This window comes from Ictalurus punctatus, chromosome 24 (assembly GCF_001660625.3).
Source record: "Ictalurus punctatus breed USDA103 chromosome 24, Coco_2.0, whole genome shotgun sequence".
Taxonomy (NCBI): Eukaryota; Metazoa; Chordata; class Actinopteri; order Siluriformes; family Ictaluridae; genus Ictalurus; species Ictalurus punctatus.
In genome coordinates, this window is record NC_030439.2 from 14,380,912 (window position 1) to 14,394,013 (window position 13,102).

Consider the following 13,102-nt stretch of genomic DNA (forward strand, 5'->3'; position numbering starts at 1 on the left):
AGCAAATATAGTTATCCAACATCTATCACCCATGTGAAAATCTAGTTGCCCCCTTAAACTGAAAATCTGGTTGTGCAACCCTTAGCAGCAATAACTGCAACCAAACGCTTCTGATAACTGGAGATCAGTCTTTCACTTACTTTTAGGACTAGGATTTAATCTTATGCTTTGGATCATTGTCTTGCTGCATAATTCAGTTGTGCTTTAGTTTCAACTTACCGACTGAAGACCAGACATTCTCTTTTAGGATTTTCTGGTAGAGAAGAATTCATGTTTCCCCTTAATTATTGCAAGTTGCCCAGGCCCTATAGCAGTAAAGCATCCCCACACCATCACACTTCCACCACCATGCTTGACTGTAGGTATGATGTTCTTTTTGTGGAATTCGGTGTTTGACTGTCTTCCACTCAGTTCCACTTATGATTCATCAATCCACAGAACATTCTCCCAAAATGTTTGAGGATCATCAAGTTGTGTTGTGGCAAAATTCAGATGAGCCTTAATGTTCTTCTGGGTTAGCAGTGGTTTTCGCCTCAGACTTCCCAGACTGATGTATTTCGATCACCTTCTTCCTCATCATTTCTGGAATTTCTTTTAATTTTAGCATAGTGTGTTACTGGGTAAGACCTTTTAACCAACCAGTGTTGATTTGATTGAATAGGGTTTGCAGTAATCAGGTCTGGTTGTGTCTAGTCCAACTGAACCCCATTATGAATGCAGTTTCATAGATTTGGGGAATTAGTAACTATGGGGGCAAATACATTTTCACACAGGCCCAGTTGGTATTGCATAACTTTTTTGCTTCACTAAATAACATTATCATTTAAAAACTGTATTGTATGTTTACTCAGATTGCCTTTGTTTGTTCTTTTTCACAGCACTGGATTGTGGCTCTAGCCATGTACAAGTATACAGTAAAACAAACGAGTTCTCAATAGCCTTTGTGCAGTGTGTTATAGAAAGTGACAAGATAATCAACAGAGAGCATGTACTTTAAATTAGGGAATGTTACAGTGTAAATAGACAACAAAATACATAACAATAGTTAGATGCTGTGCATGCAGACCCAGTACATTAAGTACAACCCAATAAATACTACCGAACAGTACATACAGTAAGCTACATCACAGTGAATGGATGTCCAAATGTACCATTCCCGAGTGTTATATTGTGCCCTTCCTGTAAGACACTCCTGAGTAACACCTATGAATATGGTATAATAGTGAATAAGAGATGATGTATAAATAGTACACAGGTGATGGGGTTTGTGCCCAGTTTTTTCCCTCAGAGGTATGCTCTGGGTTTCTCTGTTTTTACTCTTTGCTCCTCTATTAGCTTGTAATTATTATAGGGAATTAAGATCAGGTAGCAAACAGTGGTGCAGGTATGCACCACCCCAGAAACCGTCGTAATGCACACTTTATTGTTTTCCCTGCCCTTACAACTCATATTGAATAATGATCAGTTTGCTCCTGGCAACTGCGGCTGCTCAAATCCTGCACGTCCTCCCTCCAGCACCACGACAGACAGTTTCAGTACTAATAATGGTACAATAATATAATAACTGTGGTTTTCTCAGAACATGTTTGACGTTATCGCTTTCAAAACAACGAGCAAAGGAACGTGCAAGCACGCTCGCAGGTAATACAGTGTGCCTTTAGAAAGATATGAATAATATGCAGCGTCAGTCGTGATGGCTGCCGAGAAGGGGAAGCACCAGCCATGAAAGAAGTGAAACCGCCCAGGTTTTCAGGCAAAGAGTAGAAATAGTTTGTGACTCAAACAAACAAAGCGTGGTTGCCATGCCGACAGGCATCTATAAATAGCAGGCGGCATTTGTTTTGCGAGCACTCTGCTGTCCCCCAGTGTGCATCAGAGACTCGAGTGGCCCTCGCTGAGATTCTGGTTAACAAGCCTTTCCTCTGCGCAGTTTAGGAATGCTTGCGGATGGGTGGAGTGAGATTAAATGGTCATCGTATGGAAATGAGTCATTTTCACACCTACAGTGAAGAGGTATTCCTCTGCTTAGTGAATTAATAACAGATTTATGTTCGCCTTTGTCCTAGCTGCTTCCTTGAGATGCTGTAGAGTTTGACTCTTAATGTTCACGTCATTGGAGGTTAACTGGTGTTAATCGGGTGTATGAGATTAGCGCAGCAATTCAACTCTACAGGAAAGTAGCGCTCAAGAAGCAGGGTTTGGTGGCTAAGCACTGACACGTCATCCCAAAACTGACATACTCCATGACCTTTAAGATGGGGCAGATAGTACGTTCAACAAGATAATGTACAAGAGCGGTCACAGCCTGGTTTAAAGAGGCGAAATGTTTGCTAAATGGCTGATGCAACAAGTGAGCAAAAAGGTTTATGGTTTTAAAGGAGCACTTTATAATTTTTAAAGCCCTCTGCTGGCCACAAGATGAACTGAAATTTGAAATGACAACAACTTCAAGCTGTCTGGCCTGCCTCCCTTAATCTACAAGCACCCTCTGTTAAAACTGTATATGCCTCGTAAGTGGTCTTCTTAGTATAAAGGGACCATCTGTGTGGATGAGGCTAATTTCTGGGCCAGAAAAATGTAATGAGACCTCATTCAAGAAAGAAATGAAGATCCACTACATTGCAATATTACAAATCACAATTTTTCTGATTGATTGATTGATTGATTGATTGATTGATTGATTGATTGAAAGGTACCAACACCTTCCTTCATCAGAGGACAGTAAGGACTTATTTATATATAGTTACATTTTTATGGACTATTAAAGCCACTCCTAAGACAGAGAGGGAAAAAATGAAAGAAACTGAATAGAAAGAAGAAAAAAAAAACAACTAGAGATGGAAAAAAAAGAGCAGTACAAGAGATATGCAAACCTCCCCACTGTATTATTTTCTTTGAAATGATATGATTATAGCATGTCTAGAACTCTTAAATAGCACCTTTAAAGCTTGTTCCAATATGGGTTGGTATGGCAACATACAATGTCGTGAGGTTCCACGCAGTGATTAATCCTTTCCATTGAGTCCAAAATGTCAGGCTAAAACATTAAAAGGTACATAGTCTGTAGAATATGGTTCATTGAGACTTATCGTGTTCAGTAAACCTGGAAGACCTCCGTCACATTGTACATGATCACAATACACCGTTTACATTCACCTTTAAAATGGAAAATCCCTAGCTATGATCACTGCCCCATGTACATGTTCATGCATTCTCTGTGCGCACAGGAAGAATTTCCTAAAGTTAACGTGTTGCTTTTCTCTGTTTGGCAGGGAATGGTGAGAACAGCTGGATCCAGGCAGACACAGATGTGGACAGACAGAGTGGCACTTGCAGACAGTCCCCTCACAATCCAGCACGAGAGATTTATACAGACCTGCTAACAGCTGGACACTGAGCTTCCCTTAAACAGCTACGTGGTACCTGGACACAGCCTACTCGTCTCCTCTGTTTGGGTATGACAGCAGAGTTTTTCTCTGAGATGCTATCATAGTTGTATTTGGTCCTGGAAGCTTGTCCTCCAGGGTGTCTAATAATAAGCTCCTTTTATAAAGGACTATTATGGTCATTAATTTTATGTGAGTTCTGTTGTGTTTTGTAGCACCGTGCCTTTTATGAGCCTATAATGTGTAGCAGATTTGAGTATTGCTTATGTAATCCTTTAATCAGTTGCAAAAATACTACTCGAAATATGCAAGGTCTCTGAAAGATCTGTAGCTTATTTTACATTCAAATACGAATCCATGGCATTGGATTGTTGCTTGAAAGTACCAATGAGTACAGGTACTATAGGTCTATGAGAATGAGTAATAGTGGCAGTGAGCGAAGGCAACGGCACCAATACCTTAATTTTACCACAAATAGAGAAATAGTTTGCACTACGAGAGACTATAACGCCTGCTGTGTGAATTCTGTATGCCATTCTGTTGGCTATGACAGCAGTTAAGTATTATATTATATACTGCTGCTGGAGGTAACTGGGAAATTATGAATACCATCGTCTCTATTTTTTTGTCAGTTGCGTGTATAGATGCACTCACACTCAAATCCCTCAGCTCCACTTTCTCTATGCTGTGAACTTTATTTAATAAAATAAATAAATAATTATAGTCTATATTATCATCTTCATTGTACAACCTGCAGTTGTATTAAGAGTAAGGGAAACATTACATCCCAGCTGCCTCATGTCACAATTTTTTAAAACTGTTATTAAACTGTTACGCTGTATACTACATTAAATACCTTGTTATTGATTACTCATTTTTACGGCAAAATTACTATTAGAACTCAGATGATTCAACAAAGCTGAATCAGTGCTACATCCGGTAAAGTCAGGCCTGAAGGATGTGTACAACACTGTCCTCATTGCTCTCAGTTTGTCACTATTTGCTAGAAGAAGACTTTTGTCATCTGGTCTGTAGCAGTTCAGTCAGCCGTGAAATGCTGTGTTGATGGATGGAGCGAGCCTGACTGACTCCGTGGCTGTGTATCGTGTTGTTTTGGCTCCTCCCTCACTAGTAGTTGTGTGTTAAGCCTGGTGGCGAGAGGTCAGTCCCTTCTATCTTCTGTGCCGAAATGTTTAGTGTAGTTATTTTTCCTTTCATCCTCCATCTCCTTCTCATTCCCTCTTGCTTTCTGAGGGCTGAAACTGCCCCGTCTTTTCACCTCGTCCACCTGCTCTTTATTCTCACACTCTCTTCATGTGCTTTAATGCCCTCTCTTCATCATCTGTCCTGTTTCTCTCTATCACCTTTTTCACCCCACTCCCCTCTTTCACAGCGTGTCCTTCTCACTCTTCTATACCCATGTTTTCTTAGCGCACTCGCAATCAGTGACTGGGTGACGCGTTCACTTTTCTACGTGTGAAAATCAGTGAGTCTGTATTACAGGAGCTATTAACATGTTTTGCAGACAGGGATCCCTTTAACTGTAAAAAAGTATTAATGGTTCCCCTCAGTACAGATTTATTTTTTAAACACGATCTAACTATTCAAATGTTTGCCAGAATATTTTATTTCTGACCAATTCACAGAACATGTTTTTATTAAAAATGTGATATGAGTCCAAGTTGACATTATTTACAGGCTAGTTTCTTTTTTAATGATTGGTTTCATGATTCCAGTGACCAGTTAAACAGGCTGTACATCTGTATTTAATGTCCCCAATTTCACATTTTACCAGCATGCACACATTAACACTAGCCATGAAAGTCCCGTGACAGAGTATGTAACTTTTCAAGTTTAAAGTCCCATACACAATGGATTTGGTGGATGTTAGGTTTTCACCACCGTCCTCCCTCTGCCATCTCTTTACTTATGCTACTTTTGTCATTGTCTGCTGCTAAATCATTCTTACGTAGCGCATCTCAGACTTACCATTCATCTGACAAAGAATGCTGATTTCTGAACCGCTCCATTTTCCAGACATTTCTACTGGGTTTCTTTTTAGATGTTCTTCCAGTGATGGCTAATGTTTTAAATCAGCTGCCTAAAAATTGGTATTTCAAATGTTTTTGAATAAGAGTATTTCTGAAATATTATACAGTGTATTCTCATGTAACATGAGTATATATTATTTCCAATGACTTTCTAGGTAAGGACTTAAAGACATGTCCATATTATTATCTATGGTCTTAAAGTCCTAGAGTTGCTCTCCATTTTATATACAGATGCATTGACATGCCCTCATTTCCATATATGGCCAAAGACATGTCTCAGGTCTGTGACCACCTTCAAACTTTATTGGGATGAATCAATACGTCAAACTCCCAGTAACTTTTAGTAATGTACTGGCTTCTGTTCACACTGAGATTTCAATGCTTCAGTCTTTTTGGGATTTCACTCTTCACCTGACTTTCGTTCACACGTAACCCATCCATTCCATCCATCTATCCATCCAAGCCGCTTATCCTACACAGGGTCACAGGGAGCCTGGAGTCTATCCCAGGGGACTTGGGGCACAAGGCAGGAGACACCCTGGACAGCATGCCAACCCATCACAGGACACAATCACATGCACACTCACACATCCATTCACATGCTACCGACAATTTGGAAATGCCAGTCAGCCTACAACGCATGTCTTTGGACTGAGGGAGGAAATCGGAGTACCTAGAGGAAAACCCTGAAGCACAGGGAGAACATGTAAACTCAGCACACATGGGGTGGAGGCGGGATTCGAAGCCCCAACCCCAAGGTTCGAGGCAAACACATAACCCCTTCCTGAATAATAAAAGATAAAAGTGTGTGTGTGAAAAAGGCTCTAGAGGGAAAAGTTGTCCAATCTGGGCTCGGCTGTGTGTGGGTGGACGTTCTGAATGTGAAATGCTGAGTGCGTGTGTGTGTGTCTCTGTGTGTCTGTGTATTGCACGGGGACTACGTTGTATACTGGTTGTGGATGCAGCTGTGGTCGTGGGCAGCAGTGTGTAGATCAATCTGTCAGAGTGATAGTGCTACTTTAACTTCTGTCAGTGATCTCTCCTGCTTTCTCTCTCTCCTTCTCTCCTTCTCTCCTTTTCCCTAAGACACCAACCCCCCCACCCCACCCCCGACATCACTTTCTCAGATTTTTCTCTCTCTCTCTTTCTCTTCACTCAAGCTGAATGGAAATCAGTTCAGCCTCATTTTTCCCCTCTCACCCACCCCCTGTGTCTTATCTTATGTTTTATTTGTCTCCAGCAGCGATCACTGCCAGGAAAAGTGTTCATGCTCTGGAATGCTCTGCACAGAATAACTCACATTGCCCATGCTATTTTAAGGAGGGAACCTCCTGTTTTTTTTTTTCTTCCAGTATTTAACTAATCACGCATGCCCAGGTGTTTACAGATTGAGGATCACAGTTGAAGTTACGTGACTTTTGTATTGTGATTGCCATATTAGGGGCCGAGATTCTAGCTTCATTGTGCAACAAGAATGTAACTGAGAGATGAAGGATGGCTAAAATTACTTATCCTGCTTCACAAGACAATAACTGATCCTTGTCTACTTTACTCTGAACTGCTGATTCCATTTTAGCTAACAGAAAACTGTAGAGTGTAGTATGTATCAAAGCATTTATGTCTGGCTGAGTAAAATCCCAGGGTGTTTTATCAGACGAGAAAAATGATAGGGAATGTAACTTGATATTAGTAACTTTGTTAGTGATGCTTACAACTGAGATAAAATTCCTAGTAGCCCCATAACATACCTAGTTAGTTAACATAGCAAGGAGGCAGTATGACAGGGAGGACCACTTCACTGATGCTTGTTGAAGATGTATTTTACATAGTTAAGTGTACTAAGGCAGTTGATTATCAGTATAAATGAAAATGAATCTTCTTAATGAAGCACAGACACAATAACATTGACACAGTCAATCTCCTATTTGGTCCTCAAAATGGCAACACTTATACTGTGATGTAACATCTGTGATGTTAGATGTAAGGATAAGAACAATGACAGTTTTAGGTTAGTAGATTGTTTGGTTCATTATAAATCTCACAGTTCTTGAATGTTTTCCGTCCTAAACATTCATTGTTTAGGAAAGAATCGATTATTTCTTAAAACATTCAGTCTGTCAGATTTTCTGGGTGTTCTGTGTATATTACTACTATAACTATTGTTGCTGTTGTAGGTTCAAATTGAATTTGTTCCTTTGACATGGAAAGGTAAAATAAGTACTTTCACCATTCAGAATGTTAAAGTTTTTTTTAGAAGACTTTTGCTTGGGAAGTTATACATACCAAGCATAAGCTAGTTAAGGCTAGTTAGCTAGCTAGAATATTGTGATTGTGTTTTCCCCCCACTAACCATGTAAAGGCAGTAAATACCATAAAAACAAGACAAAACAAACAGGAACGTAAACATTTCCCTCAGTAGAGAATCTGCACAACTAAAATGACACTGTTATAACAACTTTGCTAATCAGTTGAGAAATATGGACACGGAGTACAAGGTAGTTAAGGCTGAGGCTGATTAGCTAGCTAGCTAGCATCTTGTGGTTATGTTTTTCCCCCATTAACCATGTAAAGGCATAGATACAGTGAAAACAAGACAAAACAATCATTAAAATAAACATTTCCCTCAGAAGAGACAGTAAATTATTCAGAAAAAATCTGGACAACTAAAATGACATTGTTTTAACAACTTTGCTAATCAGTTGAGAAATATGGACACTGAGTACAAGCTAGGTAATGGCTGAGGCTATATTTTATGGAAAGTGGAAACAAGACAAAATCATGAGGAATATCAGCATTTCCCTCAGAAGTCTTTGTAAATTATTAAGAGAAGACTTCATATAATGAAAATTACCCCGTAATAACAGTGTTGCTAGGCAACTGAGGAAAGCTAATGTATCAGCTAGCTAACAGCCAGCTGTTAAGTTCTTACAGACCAGTTAAAAGTATAGAGACAATAGAAAAAGACCAAAACATCTGGACTCTCAACATTATTTAGGAAACAAGTCTGTGTACTGGATGTGTTTTCTTTTAGGATTGTCCCTCAGGTCACAGCTTACAGTAAGCTTTAAAGCAAAACTGACCGGGTGCTTAGACATGGCTAGTGATCCTAATGACCCTAGTGACTAAGTTTGTCCTGTTATTCCCCCATTCCCAAAGAAACCACTCACCCAAATACACAGCCTTTCTAAAACTAATATAGCACTGCCTTTGAAAGATATTTTAATCACAGGCTTTCACCTCAACACTTTTTCCATTTCTCAGTCCCGGCATATTCATTCTGTTTTCCATACTTATGATCATTTTTTTTTTTTTTTTTTTTTTTTTTTTTTACATCTCTCTCTCCTACTCTTTCTATCTCTCTTCTTCCTTTCTCCGTCTGCCTCTAATCGTTAAACAATGAGCTAATTACCTGCGCCAGGGCTTATGAATTTATTCATTTGGTGTGTAATTACTAAAGCCTTGCAGAGTGCTGAGCAAGAAGGTTCTCTCCTCACAAAGGGGCTGTTCACATCTTTAGTAAAGGAGTGAGTGTCCCTCAATTCATTAAAATACTTGTTGATGAACAGCATCAGTTCTGTATGCATGTGCCGTGTCATTCAGGTGCGCTCGTGTCTCTTCATCCTGTTTTGACTAGTTTGAAATTGCTTTCCTTTGCTGTTGCTTCAAGCACAGATTGTTGAAAAGCATTTTGTGTGTAAATTGAATTTGAAAGCAATCTTATCCAGAGTACCGACCTAGGAAATGTCTCAGTTTAGTGATAACTGTTTGGAGTGCGATTTTTATTAAAAGGCAGAAAGTTGGGCAGATACGTGCAGAGTGTAGTTTACTGAATATCTGTACACTCAGGATTTCAATCGATTGACTCGTTTCCAGTTGCTCTATGAAAGAGCTCCTTTGTGCACGGCTTCTGCCTCACTGCAATGATAGTCAGTACAACCCAGTTAGCAGTCCACTCTCATATCTGTGGAAGCTCACAGAAGGTCAGGAGTAGATTTTAGGAACGCCTAGACATTGCAAGCTGTCTCTCCATTAGCCATTAGTGATGAAACATACAACACTGAGTGATGATCTTTAATATCTCCCACTTATATAATCCCCTATCTGCAGCTGCAGCATTATATCGGGGTGTGTAAGTGGTGGGAAACTCCACAATGTGCCCTTGGGAAAATTAGCTTATGAGTGTTTTATCTTTATGAAAACAAACCTATACAGTACAGTAATTCAGTTTCATAATCACCAAGCTTGATGCATGTGGATCCAGCACTGAAGAAGGTGCTCATTTGATGCATATGCTATATGATAGTGTTATAAAAAAGTTCATTATGAGCTCGAAGGCGTGGCACGGTGATGCAGTGGTTAGCTTTGCCCTCTCACATCTCCCAAGTCCTGATTCAATCCTGAGCTCAGGTTATTGGGTTAATGTCTGTGCGGAGTTTCGCATGTTCTCCCATGTGACCGTGTGGGTTTCCTCTGAGGTTTCATGAATGTCTGTGTATTGGCTAGGTATGAATAAATGTGTGAATGTGTGTGTGTGTGCATGGTGCCCTGTGATGAAATGGCATCCCATCCAGGTTGTATTCCTACCCCGTGCCTAGTGTTCCTGGGATCCACCACGACTTTCAGCAGTGTAATGTGTGGTGACTGAAGGCAGGTGACAAGTTTGTTAACCTTTTTTTATTAGGGCAAATCAGAAAATCTTAGTTAGAGTCCACAGTTTAGGTCAAAACATAGGCAGACAATATTAAACTAGGATAATCCAGAAAACAGGAAAACAAACAAGCGTTAAAACCCGGAAGTCACTGAACTGGGAAACAGGGCACTGGGAAACAAGGCCACAGCGGCATGATAAGACTTCACAATGAGACAACAAAAAGCCGTAGACAAGCTGAGTAAATGCATAACACACAACACGTGGGCACAATCGGGTAACACACAAATGACCGTTCAGCGGTGGAGACAAGACTGAAACCAAAAGAAATGCACATGGCAATGTAAACACAAGCATATTCCATAAACTCAATTTGGAGGTAATTTGGAGGAACAACCAGGATGAAGCTGTTACTGAAGATGAATAAATGAAAGAATAATTATCTTATCACAGCTGACCTATAATTGTGTGCATAAACCACAATTTTTGTTATCAATGCTTAAAAGTAGCATGTGATCATTTGAAAAAAATGATAAAAATCAGCACTACCATTTTTGTCAGTGCTGTCTTTAATAATACCTGAACTGTCACATTATTATGTGGTGCTGCTCAAGATATGATCAGTTCTCATCCTCACAGGACTATTTATATCCATGAATATGCAGAACATACAGGCAGGAGCCTTGACCTTAGCAGAAGACCTGAGTTTTATATTGATGCCTCTCATTGAGACATCCTACTCTCTTTCTCCACTGTAATGAACTTTGACCTAGCATATAATGTGTCTCCTTTTCCATTCATCTTTTCTTCATCTAATATTTTTCCCTTTCTTTGTAGTCTGTCTCCACTGCTGAGGAGATACAGAAGGGTTATGCTGAAGAGAATGTAATTATTGTGGCTCTTCTGGTGCTGATTGTATGCCTCTATGAATCCGCAAGGGCTCTTACACTCTCACTTGTGTCTTAACTAGATACAGTTATCAACATTGGAGGAGGCAATGGGCCATTACTTTAGACCAGGCTTCTGATTAGAGATTATGAATGTAGCTACCTAAACTGCCTGACTAGATATTACTAGGCAACAGCAAATAAGTGACCCGTATTTAAAAGGAAAACTGGAAAGAAATTGTTTAAACACTGCCAGAGAACCTGAGAAATTCATAGCTCACAGACCAAAAATGACTAAATTTACATTTACATTTATGACATTTGGCTATGAACTTGTACAAATTTAATTACATTTATCACATTAACACGACTGAGCAGTTGAGGGTTAAGGGCCTTGCTCAAGGGCCCAACAGTGGCTTCTTGGTAGTGCTGAGATTTGAACTCACGACAAAATGAAGACCAATCAGTGAACTTTCGCCTACTTAATGTACCGTGCACTAAATCTTCCAACAATGCAGCTCAGCCATTGCAGTGCATACCATATGTACACTCTCACTCCTTTTATAGGGCACCATTACTTTTGTTACACCACCATTTTTTTTGGATTGCTTTCTTTCAATGTATTAATATGAAATATGAAAAAATGAAGAAAAAAAATGAAATACACAATTTTTTATTTAATTTGTGTGCGCATTTGAAATAAATGAGCTATTTAAAATTGACAGCATACCTGATATGTAAAATTGGTGTAACTCCTTGGCAGTTATGATATTTGAAGCCAATCAGTCAAGGTTAACAAAAGTGAGTGTCCTTATAAGCAAATTTATGCAAACTCACGAACTCTCACAGGATACAATCGCTTTTCCTAACTGTTTTCATGAATACCACATTTGTTGTGTAAATGCTAAAAATTTCCAAATAAATTTGTGTGCATCCAGCTTCATAAATGACTTGCTATGGCTGCATCATATGAACAGAAATAGCATATTGCAATTACAGTCCCTTCCTAAATGATTGGAACAGCAAGGCCAATTCTATTGTTTTTGCTATGCACTGAAGACATTTGGGTTTTAGATCAAAAGATGAATATGAGACGATAGACATGGCACCTTTGGTGGCAGACCGCCCAATTTTTAGGTGAGCAAAAGTATTGGAACAGATAGTCTTAAAGTAAATAACACTTAATATTTGGTTGCATATCCCTTGGTCGCAATAACTGTATCAAACCAGCGACCCACTGTCATCACCAAACTGTTGCTTTGTTCTTTAGTGATGCTTTTCCAGGCTTGTACTGCAGCTTCTTTTAATCGTTGTTTGTTTCAGTGGGGTTTATACCTTCAGTCTCCTCTTCAGGAGGTGAAATGCTACTCAATTTGGTTAAGGTCTGGTGGTTTACTTGGCCAGTGTAAAACCTTCCACTTTTTGCCCTGCTGAAGTCCTCTGTTGTGCTGGCAGTGTGTTTTGGGTCATTGTCTTGTGGCATGATGAAGTTCCTCCCAATTAGATTGGATGCATTTCTCTGTAAATTGGCAGAATGTTTCTGTAAACTTTTTGAATTCATTCTGCTGCTACCATCGTGAGTTACATCATCAATAAAGATTAGTGAGTCTGTTCCAGAAGCAGCCATGCAAACCCAAACCAACAACTGTGGGAGCAGGATTTCAAAAAACAGTCCTGAACACATTCTCTAGTTGAGCACAATTATGAACTAGTGCAATATAGCTGAGGTTGAGCTGAGCAAGAATTACCACAACAAGACAACAATGCTGACATTTCTACCTCTGGGTTTTATCCAGTGTTTCCGGGAGTACAGTGGTAGGTTTCATATTTAATTAAAAATACATTTCCAGATAGACAAGGCCGGATTATCCATATTGTATTGGGCGAGTGCTGTGGGGCACCATATTTTTTATATATATTATTACTGGAAGAGATGCAAACAGATACAAAATTAACAGTTAATACAATATGTATATGTGTGTGTGTATGTGTGTGTGTGTGTATATATATATATATATATATATATATATATATATATATATATATATATATATATATATATATATATATATATATATATACAGTGAGGGAAAAAAGTATTTGATCCCCTGCTGATTTTGTACGTTTGCC

The 13,102-nt window shown here is 39.3% G+C and overlaps 1 protein-coding gene across 3 annotated transcripts in view; it reads left to right on the top strand.

The window, feature by feature from the left end:
- The window catches only part of atxn1a (ataxin 1a), a 111,225-nt gene that overhangs the window by 26,082 nt on the left and 72,041 nt on the right, over window positions 1–13,102 (top strand). For all 3 annotated transcript variants that reach the window (XM_017454485.3, XM_017454486.3, XM_053675343.1), the window contains exon 2: window positions 3,273–3,455. The gene's annotated coding sequence lies outside the window, so the exon portion shown is untranslated. The remainder of the gene's footprint in view (window positions 1–3,272; window positions 3,456–13,102) is intronic.